Genomic DNA, 8,957 nt, shown 5'->3' with positions numbered 1-8,957 from the left:
CTGGTTTTTACTTCACTGCTTTTTAAGTTTGTGATAGGATTTCCTTCTGTCATTGTTGCTGTTGTTGAGAGGGAGGGGAACGTCTATCTAATAAGTGTTAAATGACAAGACATGTTATTCAAAATTCCTCTTCAAAAATGATTAAAGTAGTATATGCGATGGCTCAGCAGTAAAAAAAAAAAAAACACAAAAACACAAAAACACAAAACCCACCTGCCAGTGCAGGAGACACAGGTTTGATCCCTGAGTCGGGAAAATCCTCTGGAGAAAGAAATAGCATGTCACTCCAGGATTCTTGCCTGGAGAATCCCATGGACAGAGAAGCCTGGGGGCTCGCAAAGAGTCAGACACAACTTTGTGACTCAACAACAGCCACAAGCTCACCCTAGGGGAAAAACTAGTGAACCATCTCCCACTCAGACACCATTATCCCCTCAGCCCTCCAGCAACCAGTGGAGGGGAACTCCATTCTCTTGTCCATGTGAAGTTCATGCAAATGAAGAGCGAGGTCTGTGTGTGCCCTCTACTCTGCAGCGTGTCCTTATTTAACACGATCTCACTGTATTTACTTTAGATAATTGGATACAAACTTTGAAAAGGTACCTGATAGCTCAAAACTTAAGACGCTATAATTTCCCTAATTCATTTTTTTTCTACTTTTTCAGCTCTTACAGGATGTTGCAATAACCATTCTTATATATATAAACACTGCCGAGATGTTTTTATTTCTTCATAAAAGACTTCCAAAAACGAAGTTGCTAGATGAAAGCACTTTCTTTAAAAAACTATGATGCATATTGTCAAAAAAAAAATGTAGCAATTCTCTTACTGTCTCAAATTGACATTGTATTGACAAAAATTAGACTTCCCTGGTGGCTCAGATGGCAAAGCATCTGCCTACGATGCGGGAGACCCAGGTTCGATCCCTGGGTTGGGAAGATCCTCTGGAGAAGGAAATGGCAACCCACTCCAGTACTCTTGCCTGGAAAATCTCATGGACAGAGGAGCATTGTAGGCTACAGTCCATAGGGTCGCAAAGAGTCAAAAATTAGCTGAGATCTATATATCTCTCAGTGTATGAATAACTTTCTACAACTTTACTAAAGCATAATTGATGTATAAAAAACTGCATATATTTAAAGTATACAATTTGAAAAGTTTATATATATATGTATAGCTCCACAAAACCAACACCACAATCAAGATAATGAAAATATCCATTACCCTCCACCAAGTTTTCTCTTTCCATCTGTAATTCACTCCTCCCTTTTACCACCCCTTACTCTGACCACACGAATCACTGATTTACTTTTTGTTACTACAGATGAGCTTACATTTTCTAGAATTATAAGATAGACTGGAGTAGTTATTTGTTCCTCACCACATTTTCCATGTCTCAGACACTGAGACGACAAATGACAACGCAGTGTGTCTAGTTGGCTTATGCGAGTACTGAGGGACCTTGGGAAAGCCAAAACACATGACTGATACACCTCTAGCTCCGGGTAATATATGAGGGAAATCAGGGTACTTCTAGCTTTCAGTCCTCTTACTTGTAATCCTCTTACCAACATGGGTGGAGAGTGCAGTGTTAACTTAATAGCAGACAAGGCAATGGCACCCCACTCCAGTACTCCTGCCTGGAAAATCCCATGGACGGAGGAGCCTGGTGGGCTGCAGTCCATGGGGTCGCTAAGAGTCCACGACTGAGCGACTTCACTTTCACTTTTCACTTTCACGCATTGGAGAAGGAAATGGCAACCCACTCCAGTGTTCTTGCCTGGAGAATCCCAGGGACAGACGAGCCTGGTGGGCTGCTGTCTATGGGGTCACACAGAGTCGGACACAACTGAAGCAACTTAGCAGCAGCAGCAGCAATACTAGACTAACCTGAAGGTAATGTAGTCTCCTATCCTTTCATTAAATAAAATGCCTTCTAGACTATCTAGAAAATCGATCATCTAATAGGTATATATTAATTCATGTTACTCATTTAATCGTAGAATACTTACTGAACATTACTGCGCACCACATACTATGCTAGGTGCTGGACTCTGCCTTCTTGGAGCCAGCAAACAAGTGGGAGAGACAAATAATGATCACCTAATCATACACAAGTGTACAGTTATTTTTGAGATACATGCTCAGAAGGGAAGGAACATGATTATATTACAGCCTCTAATAAACGTATCTCACTTGGAAAGTACTCTTGCCTGGAGAATCTCATGGACAGAGGAGCCTGGTGGGCTACAGTCCACGGGGTCGCAAAGAGTCAGACACGACTGAGCAACTTCACTTTCACTTTCACTTGGAAAGGGAGGAGGGTTTCCTAAGATAGTTAGACCTGAACTGTTATCCAGGAAAAGAAAAAAAAAAAATGACAAGGAGATAATGGGAAAAAATTCAGCGGAAGTAAATGAAGAGGAAGTACTTATGAGCAAACAGCCAAAAGCCCTGTGTCAGGCATTCTCGGTGCCAGAGGTTCAAGGTGGCTGGGAAACAAGTGCGAGCAGGAGAGAAAAGCAAACACTAGGCCTAGAGGACCTCACAGGCATGGTCAGGATCCCATTCTTAACTGAGAGAACAACAGAAAGCCACCAAAGGGTTGGACGCAGCAGAATGAGAACGATCATTGTTGAATTTTGGAAAGATCACTTGGCTGCTGCAAGGATCAGACTGAGGGCTCCAGAGTAAGCTCTTACAAGAGATGAGAGAGACTAGGGTGAAGGAGTATCAGTGCAGATGGGGCCATGTGGGAGGACTCCAGAGAATATTAGGAAGCAAGGTGGACAAGACAAGACGATGAGCTGGATACGATGTGTCGTGGAAATGGAAGTATCAAAAGTTGTCTGACTAACACAATCTGACTCTCAGTTGTCTGACTAGCACAGTTGGACCTGTGGTGGTGCCATTGATGGAGATGAGGATACTGGATAAAAAACTGCCTGGGACTCTCAAGATACTTGCATATTCAGGAAACTCAACCCAGAATATTCTTTGGCCAAGATGGATTTTTCATAACCTCAAGTCCCAACTTAAATGACATTTCCAAAGAGAGGACTTCCTTGACCTCTCAAAATAAAACAGGGAACCTCTTGTCACTATTACTATTCTTAAAATCCGATCCTTTTCTCTCATTGTTCTTATCATAAACTCATAATGATCTATTTACTTGTGTTTACTTGCACAGCTTCTGTCTTTCTTTGCATTGCAAAATCTACAGGGCCATGTTCATTCTGTTTTATCATTGTGTGCTCAATTTTTGGCAAAGATAGTGTAATTAATATTCAATTACAACTTGAATTAAAAATACATAGAGGACATAATCAATAACCAACAACCATTACTATAGCTATTAGTCATGTTAGCGGTTACTATCATTCAGTCAGGAAACAAGTTCTCATTAGACAGAGACACCTAGCTAATGGCAAAGAATGAACCTTTTCTAAATGCTCAAAATAAAGCCATAGGTAGTTACTAGAAAGACGATCATAGATCATTTTCATCTAGGTGTGTTTCCCAGTGAAAAATCTGATACAACAGAAGGTGCTGATATTTCTTATTAAATATCTTCAATAGATAGTATAAATATAGATAGAAACAAATAAAATGTCTTCTTTTATGCTGCTAACGACCTATGAGCGCCCCCTACTGTCTTCAATCTGCTTCAACAGCCTGCAAGCTTTTCAGCTGATTCCTTTCCAAGCTTTATATAAACGCAGCAAGTTTTACTTTCTTATCTGTTTGTTCGTATTACTTGACTTAAACACGGAGGCCAGAAATAGAATGTCAAATATTGCATCTCCTGACCCTCCAACATATCAAGCCAGTAAAGAAATTTATTGCTTTCTCAGGCAGAACAATTACACCAGAAGCCTTGTCTTGGGTCCCTAATTCATCTTTGGGAATGGATCTTCTCTGACTTAAATAACCTCAGATCCCAGTTGCTCTTTTACATGGAACTTTGTCAGTGGCTATCAAAATTTTAAACACTAAAGAATTCTTGGCATTGCATTTCTACTTCCAAGATTTTTCTGAAAAGATAAACAGAAAAACAAATGCAAATATGTAGAACTCTCCAAAGTAACAAAAAATATACTAGAAATGATTTAAATATTCACATTGATGTCAGTTTAGATAAAGTATGGCTTATTCATGTATGCATGTTTCTTTATTTTTTGGCCACAGGGCATGTGGGATCCTAGTTCGCCAACAAGGGATTGAACCCATGCCCCCTGCAGTACAAGCATGGAGTCCTAACCACTGGACCACCAGGGAAATCCTGGTTGCTTTTAAATGTGCCAAAATGTTTTGAAAACTCACATAAAACTATGAATGGGTTTCTTGAGTTTGTTGAATTTATGGAAGAAAGGGATTAAGGTTACATATTCCATCACTTCATGGTAAACAGAGGGGAAACAATGGAAACAGTGACAGACCTTATTTTTTTGGGCTCCAAAATCACTGCAGATGGTGACTGCACCCATGAAATTAAAAGACACTTGCTCCTTGGAAGAAAAGCTATGACAAACCTAGACAGCATATTAAAAAGCAGAAACATTACTTTACTGACAAAGTCCGTTTAATCAAAGCTATGGTTTTCCCAGTAGTCATGTATGGATGTGAGAGCTGGACAATAAAGAAAGCTGAGCACCAAAGAATTCATGCTTTTGAACTGCGGTGTTGGAGAAGACCCTTGAGAGTCCCTTGGACCGCAAAGAGATCCTACCAGTAAATTCTAAAGGAGAGCAGTCCTGAATATTCATTGGAAGGACTGATGCTGAAGCTGAAGCTCCAATGTTTTGGCCACCTGATGGGAAGAACTGACTCACTGGAAAAGACCCTAATTCTGGGAAAGATCAAAGGCAGAAGGAGAAGGGGATGACAGAGGATGAGATGGTTGGATGGCATCACTGACTCAATGGACATGAGTTTGAGCAATCTCCAGGAGTTGGTGATAGACAGGGAAGCCTGGTATGCTATAGTCCATGGGGTCACAAAGAGTTAGACATGACTGAGTGACTGAACTGAACTGATGTAATTATACACATATAGATATATGTATATATAATTATACACATGTGTATATAACTGTATAATGTGTATAATTATACACATGTGTATATAACTGTATACACATGCAACATGTGTTATATAAATATATACGCATATAATATATATCATGTATAGTTATATAGCTTATATTAATTAAATTGTATATAATATGTATTTCTATATTCTGATTATCTTCCCAGTGTGTGCTAAGTTGCTTCAGTCATGTCTGACTCTTTGCAACCCCATGGACCATAGCCTGCCAGGCTCCTCTGTCCATGGGATTCTCCAGGCAAGAATACTGGAGTGGGTAGCCATTCCCTTCTCCAGGGGATCTTCGTGACCCAGGGATCAAATCCAGGTCTCCTGAATTGAAGGCATATTCTTTACCATTTGAGCCACCATGGAAGCCCCATATTCTCTACTAAGTTTCTTGCAAAATGATGCTATAATATAAAAACCAGTGTATTGACATCAATACATACAAATACAAAGCATTTCTATCACCATAAACATTTCTCATGGGATCCTTATATACCACATTCACTTCCCTCTTACTCCTGTCTACTTCTTAACCCCTGGAACTCAGAAATCTGTTTTCCTTTTCTATAACTTTGTCATTTTGAGAGTGTTTATGTTTATATAATGGACTTACACAGTATTTAGCTTTTGGAGATTGACTTTTTTCATTTAATTCACTTTTTTTTTTAGCATAATTCTCCGAAGATTCATCTGGACTGTTGTGTGTATCGATAGTTCCTTCTCTGTTTATTGCTGATAATATTCCAATTCTGTAGATAAATATATAGCAGTTTGTTTAACCATTCATCCATTTAATGACAACTGGATAGTTTCTAGGTTTTGACTATTACAAATGAAACTGCCGTGAACATTTGTGTACAGGTTTTTGCATAAACATGAATTTTATTTCTTTGGAGAAATGCTTAGGAGTACAATTGCTGGGCTGTATGGTGCAGTTCCATGCTTAGTTTTAAAGAAACTGTCAAAATATTTTTTCAGAGTAGCTGTACCACTTTACATTCACACCAGCAATGTATGAGTGATCCAGTTTTTCTATATGCTTAACAGCATTTGGTGTTGTCACTTTGATAACAAATTTTATCAACTTCTGCCAAATGTTTATCATCAGGCTCTGCCTCTGTTCTCTCACATAGTCTGTCCTTCATAACGAAGTCCTTCCCTTTGACACACCTCCAGAAAAAAATACCTTCAGACTGCTGTGTTACATTTATTACTTAAAACTTGGTGAGAGAGAACTCTTGCCCCAGGCTTCTCCATTTAACACTTTGAATAAAAGCATTATCATCTTTCTTAAATATGTAAAATGCCCCAAAGTAGGAAAAATGAACGGCTTACTAATACAACTGATAGGAGAGAACAAAACGACCAACCCAACAAGATAAAACTTAACAGAAAGAAATCCATCCATTCAATAAACACAAACCCAACACTGACCACCTACAGACTCTGTACTATGTGCTGAGAATACAGACATAAGTAAAATCAGGTCCCTGTCAATCTGATTTCACAGCTGAGAAAGAAGATTTCGATATAAGGATGAAAATGCATGCATGCTAAGTTGGTTCAGTCATGTCTGACTCTTTGTTACCCTTTGGAGTTTGGCCCACCAGTCTCCTCTGTCCATGGGATTCTCCAGGCAAGAATACTGGAGTGGGTTGCCGTCTCCTCCTCCAGGGCATCTTCCTGACCCAGGGATTGAAGCCTCGTCTCCTGTGTCACCTACATTGGCAGAAGGATTCTTTACCACCAGCACCACCTGGAAAGACCAAGTATGAAAATAAGTATGTCTAAATCTGTGATTTGAGTATGTTAGTTGGTTTAAAATAGTGTCTGACTATATTTTTTTCAATCAGCACTAAAAAGCTTTCAATGAGTTTGAAGCTGGAGTGATTTTTCTATTTTAAGAAATCACTTTTCCTTCTGTGTGGCTGATAGATTGAAAAAGATCAGCTTTGGGAATACAGAGAATATTTGGGAGATTAACAGAGTAGTCAAGTGATAAATGACAAGGTTTTGGGAAAAGCAGTAGCAGTACTGATAATGAAAATGTCTATGATAGATATGAAAAAGTCTTATAATTAGCAGGGCTTTCTTACCAATTAGAAAGTAATAAGTGATGCCAAATCTCATGGTCTTACATCTGCAGCATTTTATTTTTTTGTCATACTGTATGGCCATCTTGGGTTGCATTTCCAATCACAGCACATGGGGAAAGAGAACTTAGGCCAACTTTTAAAGCTGCCACTTTCAAGTGATCCTGTCCTGTTTCATTGACCAAAGCAAGTCATATGAGCATGCCTGACTTATTTAGGAAGGGCATATACAATTCTATGAATGGAAGATGCCCAAAATGGGTTAAAATAACGTAAATTACCACATTACTTGACTACTTCCAAGTAATTATCACCTAAGTGCTCTTTCCCCATGTGCCATGATGATCGGAAATGCTCCGGACAAAGACTATTCCATCAGTTCTGGGACGCAGAATTCAGGTAATACAAGGGAGCTACAGCCAACCCAAGACGGCCATACAGTACGATAAAAAGTTAAAATGTTGTGGATGTAAGCCCGTGAGATTTGGAATTATTTATTACTACAGCTGGATTTCCCTGGTGACTCGGTGGAAAAGAATCTGCCTGTAATCCAGGAGCCACAGGAGAAGCAAGTTCGATTCCTGCATAGGGAAGGTCCCCTGGAGGAGGGCATGGCCACCCACTCCATTATTCTTGCCTGGCAATCCCATGGACAGAGGAGTCTGGAAGGCTACAGCCCGTGGGGTCCCAAAGAGTCAGAGACCACTGAAGCGACTTAGCAGGCAAGCACACACGCATTAGCACAGCTAGGCAACCCAGTCTATTCTTAGTAGACGCAGCTAAAATTAGGCTTCTGAGAAGACGGAATACTTAGAAAGATTCCTAAGTTTCTGACCCCATACAACAAGGAAAATAGTGCTATATACTGAGGTAGGGAATTAGAACATCTGCATGTGTTTTAAAAGACAAGAAGTCCGTATAAATGTCTTTTGAGCTGAACATTAAAAAACAGTTTCTGCTGGAGGTGATTTATAAGTAACTAATTTTCTTCTTCTCAAAGGAAAAATATAGGTTGAAGCTATATATTTTAGAGTTCTTTTTTAATTTATTTATTTATAATAGGAGGATAATTGCTTTAGTATTGCCTTGGTTTCTACCAAACATCAACATAACTCAGCCATGGGATTGCCCATGTCCCCTCATACTTAATATGGAGATTATATTGACAGCTAGGAAAGTCCAGTGGTTAAGACTCTGTGCTTCCACTGTAAAGGCACAGTTTTGATCCCTGGTCAGGGAACTAGGACACCACATGTCATGCAACACAGCCAAAAATAAAATTAAGTTTTTAAACAATTTCAATATGGGGGTTGAGGAAGGGTAGGAATCAAGATACTCTCCAGAGAGGAGACGACAGTTAATATTGTATTAGTCAGGAACCAACCAAGCTGGTTGGTTCCAACTGTTCTTTAATGCATAGAACAGAAGGAATGTGATGCACAGAATTGACTCAATAGATGAGAGAAGACCTAAAAAAATTAAGTAGATGATGTAAACCAACCTAGAAACTGATAATAGCAGAAAGCCACTATGAACTTCAGCTGGAAAGAAAAAGCAGAGATGGTATAACCAGAGTCCAAGGACTGGCTCACTTGGCAAAAACTAAGACTAAAACAAATTTCTCCAGCAGGAACTGGTGGCTCAGACCCAGTACAGACAGCTGACTTCTCTCAAATAGAGAGCAAAAGGAAGCCACACTCTGGTCTTTCCCCTTTTCCCACTACCCATCTCCTGCTTGGGCCTCGAGTCCCTTGAACAGCAAGATCAAAC

General features: G+C 39.6%; 1 non-coding gene across 1 annotated transcript; it reads left to right on the top strand.

The window, feature by feature from the left end:
• Positions 1-866: 866 nt before the first annotated feature.
• Positions 867-938, top strand: TRNAR-ACG (transfer RNA arginine (anticodon ACG)). The gene has a single exon. It is a non-coding gene; the product is annotated as a tRNA-Arg (tRNA).
• The last annotated feature ends 8,019 nt before the right edge of the window (positions 939-8,957 follow it).

Source organism: Ovis canadensis, chromosome 5 (genome assembly GCF_042477335.2).
Source record: "Ovis canadensis isolate MfBH-ARS-UI-01 breed Bighorn chromosome 5, ARS-UI_OviCan_v2, whole genome shotgun sequence".
Lineage (NCBI taxonomy): Eukaryota > Metazoa > Chordata > Mammalia > Artiodactyla > Bovidae > Ovis > Ovis canadensis.
The sequence above is the reverse complement of the archived record's forward strand: the minus strand, read 5'-3'. Positions and strand labels throughout refer to the sequence as shown.